The sequence below is a fragment of the Marmota flaviventris genome, chromosome 6 (genome assembly GCF_047511675.1).
Source record: "Marmota flaviventris isolate mMarFla1 chromosome 6, mMarFla1.hap1, whole genome shotgun sequence".
Taxonomy (NCBI): domain Eukaryota; kingdom Metazoa; phylum Chordata; class Mammalia; order Rodentia; family Sciuridae; genus Marmota; species Marmota flaviventris.
This window is the reverse complement of record NC_092503.1, coordinates 57707198-57717165: the sequence shown is the minus strand read 5'-3', so window position 1 is coordinate 57717165 and position 9968 is coordinate 57707198.

The following is a 9968-nucleotide window of genomic DNA, read 5'->3' as shown; positions in this document are numbered from 1 at the left end:
GTAATTGAATACACATATTTTGGTATCTAAATGACTCATTTTAATCCCAGCTTCACCACTTAATGAAGAATCAGGGAGGGGTGATGAGGTTATCTTGTCTGCATCTCAAACCCTGCCTGCTAAAGAAACTGAGATCTAAAGGATTCAGATGTTTAAAATAGAAATCATGTTCTGTACCCAAACACTGAGTTGTTTGCCACCTTCTGAGTCAGATTGCTGTCATCAAATCATCATGTATTCAGAAAGCATTCTGTACATCAGTTTTCTCCCATGTACAAAGTGTATATATATAAAATCTACTAAATACACATAAAAAAGTCAGTGTGAATTATGTAGAAAATTAGTGTATTAATACTTTGAGTTAGCACTAATATAAATAAGATAAATTCTCACTATTTTCTTCAATTCGGTGTGTCACCATTACCATCATCTAAAGCACATTCATTTAATATTTAAGCAGCTAGTAGGAAAAGCTACTATTTGTTGAGCACTTACTTTGTGTTAGGAGCTTTACTTAGACTATTCTCATTCAGTTTCTCTTTGAGGTTGTTGATGGGAAATTGAGGCACAGAACAGTTTCTGGCAACTATTTTCAGTTCCCACTGTGCCCTAAAGTGATGGAGACCATGTTCAAACTCTCTCACTCTAATTCCTAAGTATGCATATGTAGCCATATTCCTCTGCTGATTCCCAACGTATAAAGACCAGACTATGTTTATAGCTTCTGACCTGCCACATTGTAGCTTTGAAAGCCATTATCTATCTAATGTCCAGTTTATTACAAAATTTGCATAGTTGTCAATACCCCTGAGTCCTCTGCAACCCCAGATGAACCTCTTGTCTGGCAAATTCCACATTCTGATTCTCACTGAAAAATCTTCAAACTGAAAAAAAAAATCTTCAGACTGGAAAAACAAGAGTCTAATTTATGACTGTCTCAAAAAAAAAAAAAAAAAAAAAACTATTATCCAGAAAGGAAGGAAAATCAAATGACACAGTTATGCAAATGTGAACAAAAGATTAGCCCTGGTTAACTCAACCTCTGGCTCTGAGTTATTTCACAGTAGCAAGGGCAAAATTGTTGGCTGTGTTAATCACATTTGGATGAAACATCAAGTTTTATAGAAATCATCTCCAGATTGTTGTTTTGTTTCTGGCACGTTAATACAACTAATTCATCAGCAGAATGAGCAAGCCATCCTTGCAATGGAGCCAGGCTTCCTTGGATCAAACAGTCACCACAAGCTGTTCTTCAGAATCTGGGAAAGGCTGTGTGAAGGCTGTGCTACGCAGGTTTTGCTTTTGAATTCACTTGGCCACTGACAAGTATGTGCATGTAAGAAACATTTAATGCAACAGGAAACTGGGTTACATGACACTGATTCCTGGTATCTTTCAAATACAGTATGCTTTTTCTAAATTACCTAAACAACACACACACACACACACACACACACACACTCCGTTTGGGGCCATATGAATTCCTTTGTTGTGTTACCTACTGCTCTCTAACCAAAGTGATCAATAGAAAAAAAACAAATGAACCAACCTGTATTGGAAATGGAACCAAAGCAACTGATCTTAGTTTGAGAGACTTTGACTTCCTTCCATCTCAGAGGCAAACACACAAGTGGACCAGATCTGATAACTTTGTATAGACAACCAGCAGCAATTCTTTGTCAGCCCTGAGCTGCCAAAGGAGATTGGAGAGTAGAGAAGCTTAGAAAAGGATGGTAAGAGAAGGTATCCCTCCCTCCAATGTTTCAAGAAACTCCAGTTCCCTACTGAGTAAAGAAAACAGTTTGTCAATGTGTAGGTAACCACATTCCCTAGAAAATCTCTCTGACAGCTAGGTAAATTGTATAAAGTATATCTGGTGCATGATTCTCCTCATGAACTGAGATTATTGACTCAAAGAGTAAATTGATCTTTGGGACTAAGTAGGTTGTGAGGTCCTTCCTGAATGCTATTATAATGTTTCTGAGCTCCATGTATGTTATTGGCTCCTGTGGATTAGGATTGACTAATTTGTATGCTTGTGTTCTGCGAGGGTTGGAAGAACTTGTCCAGAGTCATAACAGGAGGATTTGAGAAGTGAAGCTGTCATAGTTGCAGAAAGAAAAGAAGTGGATGTAGGGATTTAAATATATCCAAATGTGAAACTGTCCCTTAGCCAGTCCTGAGTGTGTAACTCTTTAATGTATCCATCTTAAAAAAAAAAAAAAAAGTTTGTTTTAGTTGTAGTTGGACACAAAGCTTTATTTAATTAATTAATTTATTTTAATGTGGTGCTGAGGATTGAACCCAATGCCTCACACATGCTAGGTGAGTGTTCTTCCACTGAGCCACAACCTTTAGAAAAACAAGTATTTGCTAGATGAAGAGAAATTATAAAAATTCCTCTAAACATCTAAAAAATAATATATGTAGTCCACCTCTTAATTGTGGCTTTTTAAAATCTGCTCATAATGGCCAGTTATTGAGTTCCATTGAGATTTATTCTAAAAACCTCTTTTGTTTTTTTGATTTGTGCAGAAAAATCAATTTATATGATAAACTGGCATATTAAATACCAAGCTCAAATTTAACTGAAATAATTTCACATTCCCATGAAATATATTTAATTATATTTATTAGTATGATATAATTATTTTATTTATTTATTTTATTTTGTCTTGACTGTGGAAGAACAAAAAAGGTAGGAATAATAAGTGACCTCTCAAACTTCTCTTACCTTATCAAGAACAAAGACAGGTGAGAGGTTGAATTTTTAGTACTTCCATTTAATGTTTGAGCTATTTCAGAAAATAAATTGGGTAACAATACAGGAAGCAATTCTCACTCTTTTATGCCCTTTATTTATGATGTGCGCCCTCCATGTGTTCTCACCATGTTCCTCTTGAGCATTAACCAAAATGACTAAGTTAAGGTCAAAATATCCTCTGAGTGGCATGTCCCCGAAGAGATAACCATGGCATGAGTGGCAGCAAGCAATAGTTTTTCTTGTTCTCCCATGACTCCAACCTCTTCATTCCATTCTGGGTAGTCACAGAAAGAAGAAATAGAAACAGCAGAAAGTGTCTCCATTTGCTTGTGATGGTGGACTGGGTGACAGAAGTGGCCTCCTCCTCCACTCAAAGAAGTTTCTTCATTCAGTAACCTATTGTTCATTCTCCAAGTGATGTATGCTTTTTCCTTCCTTCTTTTATCGTTGATTTTCAGTTTCATTCCATTATGATCAGATAAGATGCATGGTATTATCTCTACTCCTTTATATTGTCTAAGAGTTGCCCTGTGATATAATATGTGATCTATTTTTGAGAAGGATCCATGTGCTGCTGAGAAAAAAAGTGTAACTGCTTGATGTTGGGTAGTATATTCTATATATGTCAATTAAGTCTAGGTTATTAATTGTGTTATTGAGTTCTATAGTTTCCTTATTCAACTTTTGTTTGGAAGATCTGTCCATTGGTGAGAGAGGTGTGTTGAAGTCTCCCATGATTATTGTATGGTGGTCTATTAGACTCTTGAACTTGAGAAGAGTTTGTTTGATGAACATAGCTGCACCATTGTTAGGGGCATATATATTTATGATTGTTATGTCTTGTTGGTGTATGGTTCCCTTGAGCAGTATGTAGTGTCCCTCTTTATGATCAATGGGTTATAGAAGACATCAAGGAGGAAATTAAAAAATTCTTAGAGATAAATGAAAACACAGACACAACATATCGGAATATATGGGACACATTGAAAGCAGTTCTAAGAGGAAAATTCATTGCGTGGAGTTCATTCCTTAAAAAAAGAAAAAAACAACAAATAAATGATCTCATACTTCATCTCAAAATCCTAGAAAAAGAAGAGCAAAACAACAGCAAAAGAAGTAGAAGGCAAGAAATAATTAAAATCAGAGCTGAAATTAATGAAATCGAAACAAAAGAAACAATTGAAAAAATTGACAAAACTAAAAGTTGGTTCTTTGAAAAAATAAACAAAATCGACAGACCCTTAGCCATGCTAGCAAAGAGAAGAAGAGAGAGAACTCAAATTACTAGCATACGGGATGAAAAAGGCAATATCACAACAGACGCTTCAGAAATACAGAAGATAATCAAAAATTATTTTGAATCCTTATACTCCAATAAATTAGAAGATAGTGAAGGCATAGATAAATTTCTTAAGTCATATGATCTGCCCAGATTGAGTCAGGAAGATATAGACAACCTAAACAGACCAATATCAATTGAGGAAATAGAAGAAACCATCAAAAGACTACCAACTAAGAAAAGCCCAGGACCGGATGGGTATACAGCAGAGTTCTACAAAACCTTTAAAGAGGAACTAATACCAATACTTTTCAAGCTACTTCGGGAAATAGAAAAAGAGGGAGAACTTCCAAATTCATTCTACGAGGCCAACATCACCCTGATACCTAAACCAGACAAAGACACTTCAAAGAAAGAAAACTACAGACCAATATCTCTAATGAACCTAGATGCAAAAATCCTCAATAAAATTCTGGAGAATCGGATACAAAAACATAACAAAAAAATTGTGCACCATGATCAAGTAGGATTCATCCCTGGGATGCAAGGCTGGTTCAATATATGGAAATCAATAAATGTTATTCACCACATCAATAGACTTAAAAATAAGAACCATATGATCATCTCGATAGATGCGGAAAAAGCATTCGACAAAGTACAGCATCCCTTTATGTTCAAAACTCTAGAAAAACTAGGGATAACAGGAACATACCTCAATATTGTAAAAGCAATCTATGCTAAGCCTCAGGCTAGCATCATTCTGAATGGAGAAAAATTGAAGGCATTCCCTCTAAAATCTGGAACAAGACAGGGATGCCCTCTCTCACCACTTCTGTTCAACATAGTTCTCGAAACACTGGCCAGAGCAATTAGACAGATGAAAGAAATTAAAGGCATCAAAATAGGAAAAGAAGAACTTAAATTATCACTATTTGCAGATGACATGATTCTATACCTAGCAGACCCAAAAGGGTCTACAAAGAAACTATTAGAGCTAATAAATGAATTCAGCAAAGTGGCGGGATATAAAATCAACACGCATAAATCAAAGGCATTCCTGTATATCAGTGACAAATCCTCTGAAATGGAAATGAGGACAACCACTCCATTCAAAATATCTTCAAAAAAAAAAAATACTTGGGAATCAACCTAACAAAAGAGGTGAAAGACTTATACAATGAAAACTACAGAACCCTAAAGAGAGAAATAGAAGAAGATCTTAGAAGATGGAAAAATATACCCTGTTTCATGGATAGGCAGAACTTAACATCATCAAAATGGCGATATTACCAAAAGTTCTCTATAGGTTTAATGCAATGCCAATCAAAATCCCAACGGCATTTCTTGTAGAAATAGAGAAAGCAATCATGAAATTCATATGGAAAAATAAAAGACCCAGAATAGCAAAAACAATGCTAAGCAGGAAGTGTGAATCAGGCGGTATAGCGATACCAGACTTCAAACTATACTACAGAGCAATAGTAACAAAAACAGCATGGTACTGGTACCAAAACAGGCGGGTGGACCAATGGTACAGAATAGAGGACACAGAAACCAATCCACAAAACTACAACTATCTTATATTTGATAAAGGGGCTAAAAGCATGCAATGGAGGAAGGATAGCATCTTCAACAAATGGTGCTGGGAAAACTGGAAATCCATATGCAACAAAATGAAACTGAATCCCTTTCTCTCGCCATGCACAAAAGTGAATTCAAAATGGATCAAGGAGCTTGATATCAAATCAGAGACACGCCGTCTGATAGAAGAAAAAGTTGGCTACGATCTACATACTGTGGGGTCGGGCTCCAAATTCCTCAATAGGACACCCATAGCACAAAAGTTAATAACTAGAATCAACAAATGGGACTTACTCAAACTAAAAAGTTTTTTCTCAGCAAAAGAAACAATAAGAGAGGTAAATAGAGAGCCTACATCCTGGGAACAAATCTTTACTCCTCACACTTCAGATAGAGCCCTAATATCCAGAGTATACAAAGAACTCAAAAAATTAGACAATAAGAGAACAAACAACCCAATCAACAAATGGGCCAAGGACCTGAACAGACACTTCTCAGAGGAGGACATACAATCAATCAACAAGTACATGAAAAAATGCTCACCATCTCTAGCAGTCAGAGAAATGCAAATCAAAACCACCCTAAGATACCATCTCACTCCAGTTAGATTGGCAGCCATTATGAAGTCAAACAACAACAAGTGCTGGCGAGGATGTGGGGAAAAGGGTACACTTGTACATTGCTGGTGGGACTGCAAATTGGTGCAGCCAATTTGGAAAGCAGTATGGAGATTTCTTGGAAAGCTGGGAATGGAGCCACCATTTGACCCAGCTATTCCCCTTCTTGGTCTATTCCCTAAAGACCTAAAAAGAGCATGCTACAGGGACACTGCTACATCGATGTTCATAGCAGCACAATTCACAATAGAAAGACTGTGGAACCAACCTAGATGCCCTTCAATAGACGAATGGATTTAAAAAAATGTGGCATTTATACACAATGGAGTATTACTCTGCATTAAAAAATGACAAAATCATAGAATTTACAGGGAAATGGATGGCATTAGAGCAGATTATGCTAAGTGAAGCTAGCCAATCCCTAAAAAACAAATGCCAAATGTCTTCTTTGATATAAGGAGAGTAACTAAGAACAGAGTAGGGTCGAAGACCATGAGAAGAAGATTAACATTAAACAGGGATGAGAGTTGGGAGGGAAAGGGAGAGAGAAGGGAAATTGCATGGAAATGGAAGGAGACCCTCAGGGTTATACAAAAGTACATACAAGAGGAAGTGAGGGGAAAGGGAAAAATAATACAAGGGGGACAAATGAATGTCAGTAGAGGGGGCAGAGAGAAAAGAGGGGAGGGGAGGGGAGAGGAGGAGGGATAGCAGAGGATAGGAAAGGCAGCAGAATACAACAGACACTAGTATGGCAATATGTAAATCAATGGATGTGTAACTGATGTGATTCTGCAATCTGTATATGGGGTAAAAATGGGAGCTCATAACCCACTTGAATCAAAGTGTGAAATATGATATATCAAGAACTATGTAATGTTTTGAACAACCAACAATAAAAAATTATTAAAAAAAAAAGATAATGAAATAAAAAAAAAAAGAAGTTTCTTCAAATGATGACAATGCCCTGATTTCTCTCTGGGGGGAGGGGGATGGGTGGAGGATCAAACCTAATCACATATTCAATTTACAAGATTTTGACTTTCATCTCCTTTAAACTTCACCCTAAGCTGGTGAGGGAGGCGGGAACTGGCATCATGCAATATATAACCCTTCTGTTTATTGAGTATGAACCAGGGGCCAGGTTCTCTGCTGGATTATAAATACAAAGATAAATTCAGTGAATTCCTGTTCTGAAGAGAGTGAAATGCATTCTAGTGGTTATGTAGCAGGGAGATTGAGACATGAAATTGCTGTTAGTGCTGGTATCTATTTTGGGAAGAAGCTAAGCTTGAAGAAATGGACTTAAAGATTCAGTCTTTGCAAGAAAATGAGAGATTTTGACATTCTTCATACCATTAAAATTCTTTGCTATATGTTTTAGCAATTAGTATAAATAATTTTCCTTCATATTCACTTTATTATAAAAAGTATTTGAAGTGTCTTCAAGGATGAAACTATCAAGTTTTATCAAACTAAGTCTTTCCCTTAAAACAGATAAGGAAGTATTCAAATGATTTAAGTTGTATCAGTTTATATTGGCAATGCTGAATTCACTTTTTAATGTTTGTTTGTTTTATACCAGGGATTGAACCTAGGCCACATCCCTAGCCCACTTTTTAATTTTTTAAGTTAACTATTGAGTAATAAATCAAAAGGACATTTATAAAATATAATCATCCCTGGTAACTTAAGAAATAATCTGATATGAAAAATTTCAAACAAACACAGAAAGGAAGAGAATGATACAATGAAGCTGTGTACCTGCACACAGCTCCATCAATTACAGTCAGTCCTGTAATTATGAATTATAATTTCCTATGAATTTATCTCTGACTTAACAAAACTGACTTAAAGGAAATAGAATACCTGATTTCCCCAGATAAATTGCATTAATGATTTGAAATCTTCTTACATTGCGTGTATATTACTAATTCTATTCCTGGACTTGTACACTAGGTAAAATTTTGCACCTGTGCTCTTGGAACATGTACAGGATATGTTAAGTACACAACACATGAGAAATATACACTAAAAAGAGAGAACTGCTATATTTTAAAGTTCCATTCAAAGTCCTCAAAAATACTGCCAAAAAATCTGAATTATTGCAAAAGATACCACATACTCACCAAAAGGGCACATGGAGTATCTGTAGCAATGTTGTTGTTGTTTTTCCTGCCAAAACTGAAAATAAGGACAAACATCTGTCACTGGTGAAATACTATGCACTAATGAAAACAAACTACCACCACGTGCAACTATATGGATTCTCATACATAAACAATTTTTTGTTTGTTGTCTTCGGTATGAGGGATTGAACACAGGGGTGCTCTTCCACTGAGCTACATCCCCAGCCCTATTTTATTTTTTATTCTGAGACAGGGTCTCACGTGCACACTTTATATATACTTCGATAAAATTTTACAGTACAAAAAATATTCCAGGGTTGTGGCTCAGTGGTAGAGAACTTGCCTATCATGTAAAAATAAATAAAATAAAGGCATTGTGTTCATCTACAACTAAAAATAATTTTAAAAAATACCAAATGAAATAAAGTCATAAAAATATTTAATAAAGAAAGATATGTACATGAGACTGCTCTTGATTTTTAAATAAAGGACGGTGCTAACAAAAGCATTAACATACTAAATTATAGCTGTTTAATTAATTTTCCAGAAAGCTTGGGGGTCTTTCTTGAGAAATGAGAATAAATAGACTTATTCTTCTAAGTATAGGAAAACACTACTTTTCCCTAAAAGATACCACAGGCTTATGAAGTACCCTGTTCTCTTAGGGCATCAGAAGTCTGACCCATGTATTAATCTTATTCTCTGACAGTTATTCTCATAACTGTCCACTCTGAGTATGTTTCTTCATCTATAGAAAAGGAATCCAAATACTCCTTGATTTATGACAAGATCACATCCCAATAAACCCATCATAGCTGAAAAAACATTTAATATACCTGACTTATAGAACATCATAGCTTAGCAACACAGTAAAGCAGAGAATATCAGTTGCTGACCCTCGTAGTCATGAGGCTGGTTGGAAGCTGCCTCTACCTGGCATCTTGAGAGAATATCACAAGGCACATCGTTAACCTAGGCAAAGATTAAGATTTAAAATTCCAAGTATGATTTCTAGTAAATGCTGACTGCTTTTGAATCATTGTATAGTTACATGATCATTAAGACAAACCACTGCAAGCAGAGAACCATTTGTATATATGAACCAACTTGTCTGGCACTTGATGAGTGATCTTTTATTTCTATTATTACTAATGTTATTAGAATATGTCAAAAAGCAAGTTTAATTCTAGGTTGTTTTAATTTGTGCAATGACAGTTATCTGAGTACCGCTATTTTCTTGGGAATTCTGAATCATTCCTCTGTCTACCAGAAAAATGTAAGTGGCTTCCATTTCCTAACCTTTGTCTCTCTGTAACATGTTCTTTGTTCCTACTAAAACATCATCATCTTACTAAGAAATGCTGTGGTCTATTTCATTCTAGATCTATGGTTTGTCTTGTACTAGAGAAAATCCCAAGTTGTCTATAGAGGTATTCCAATTCTGCATACTCATGAAGACTTGTCAGAAGATTCTTGAACTCTTTATGAGAAGAATTTTGGTTCTTCCTTTATAAAAAAAGTATTTTTAGTCATCAATAGATCTTTTTAAAAAATATTTATTTTTTAGTTATAGTTGTATCTTTATTTTATTTATATGT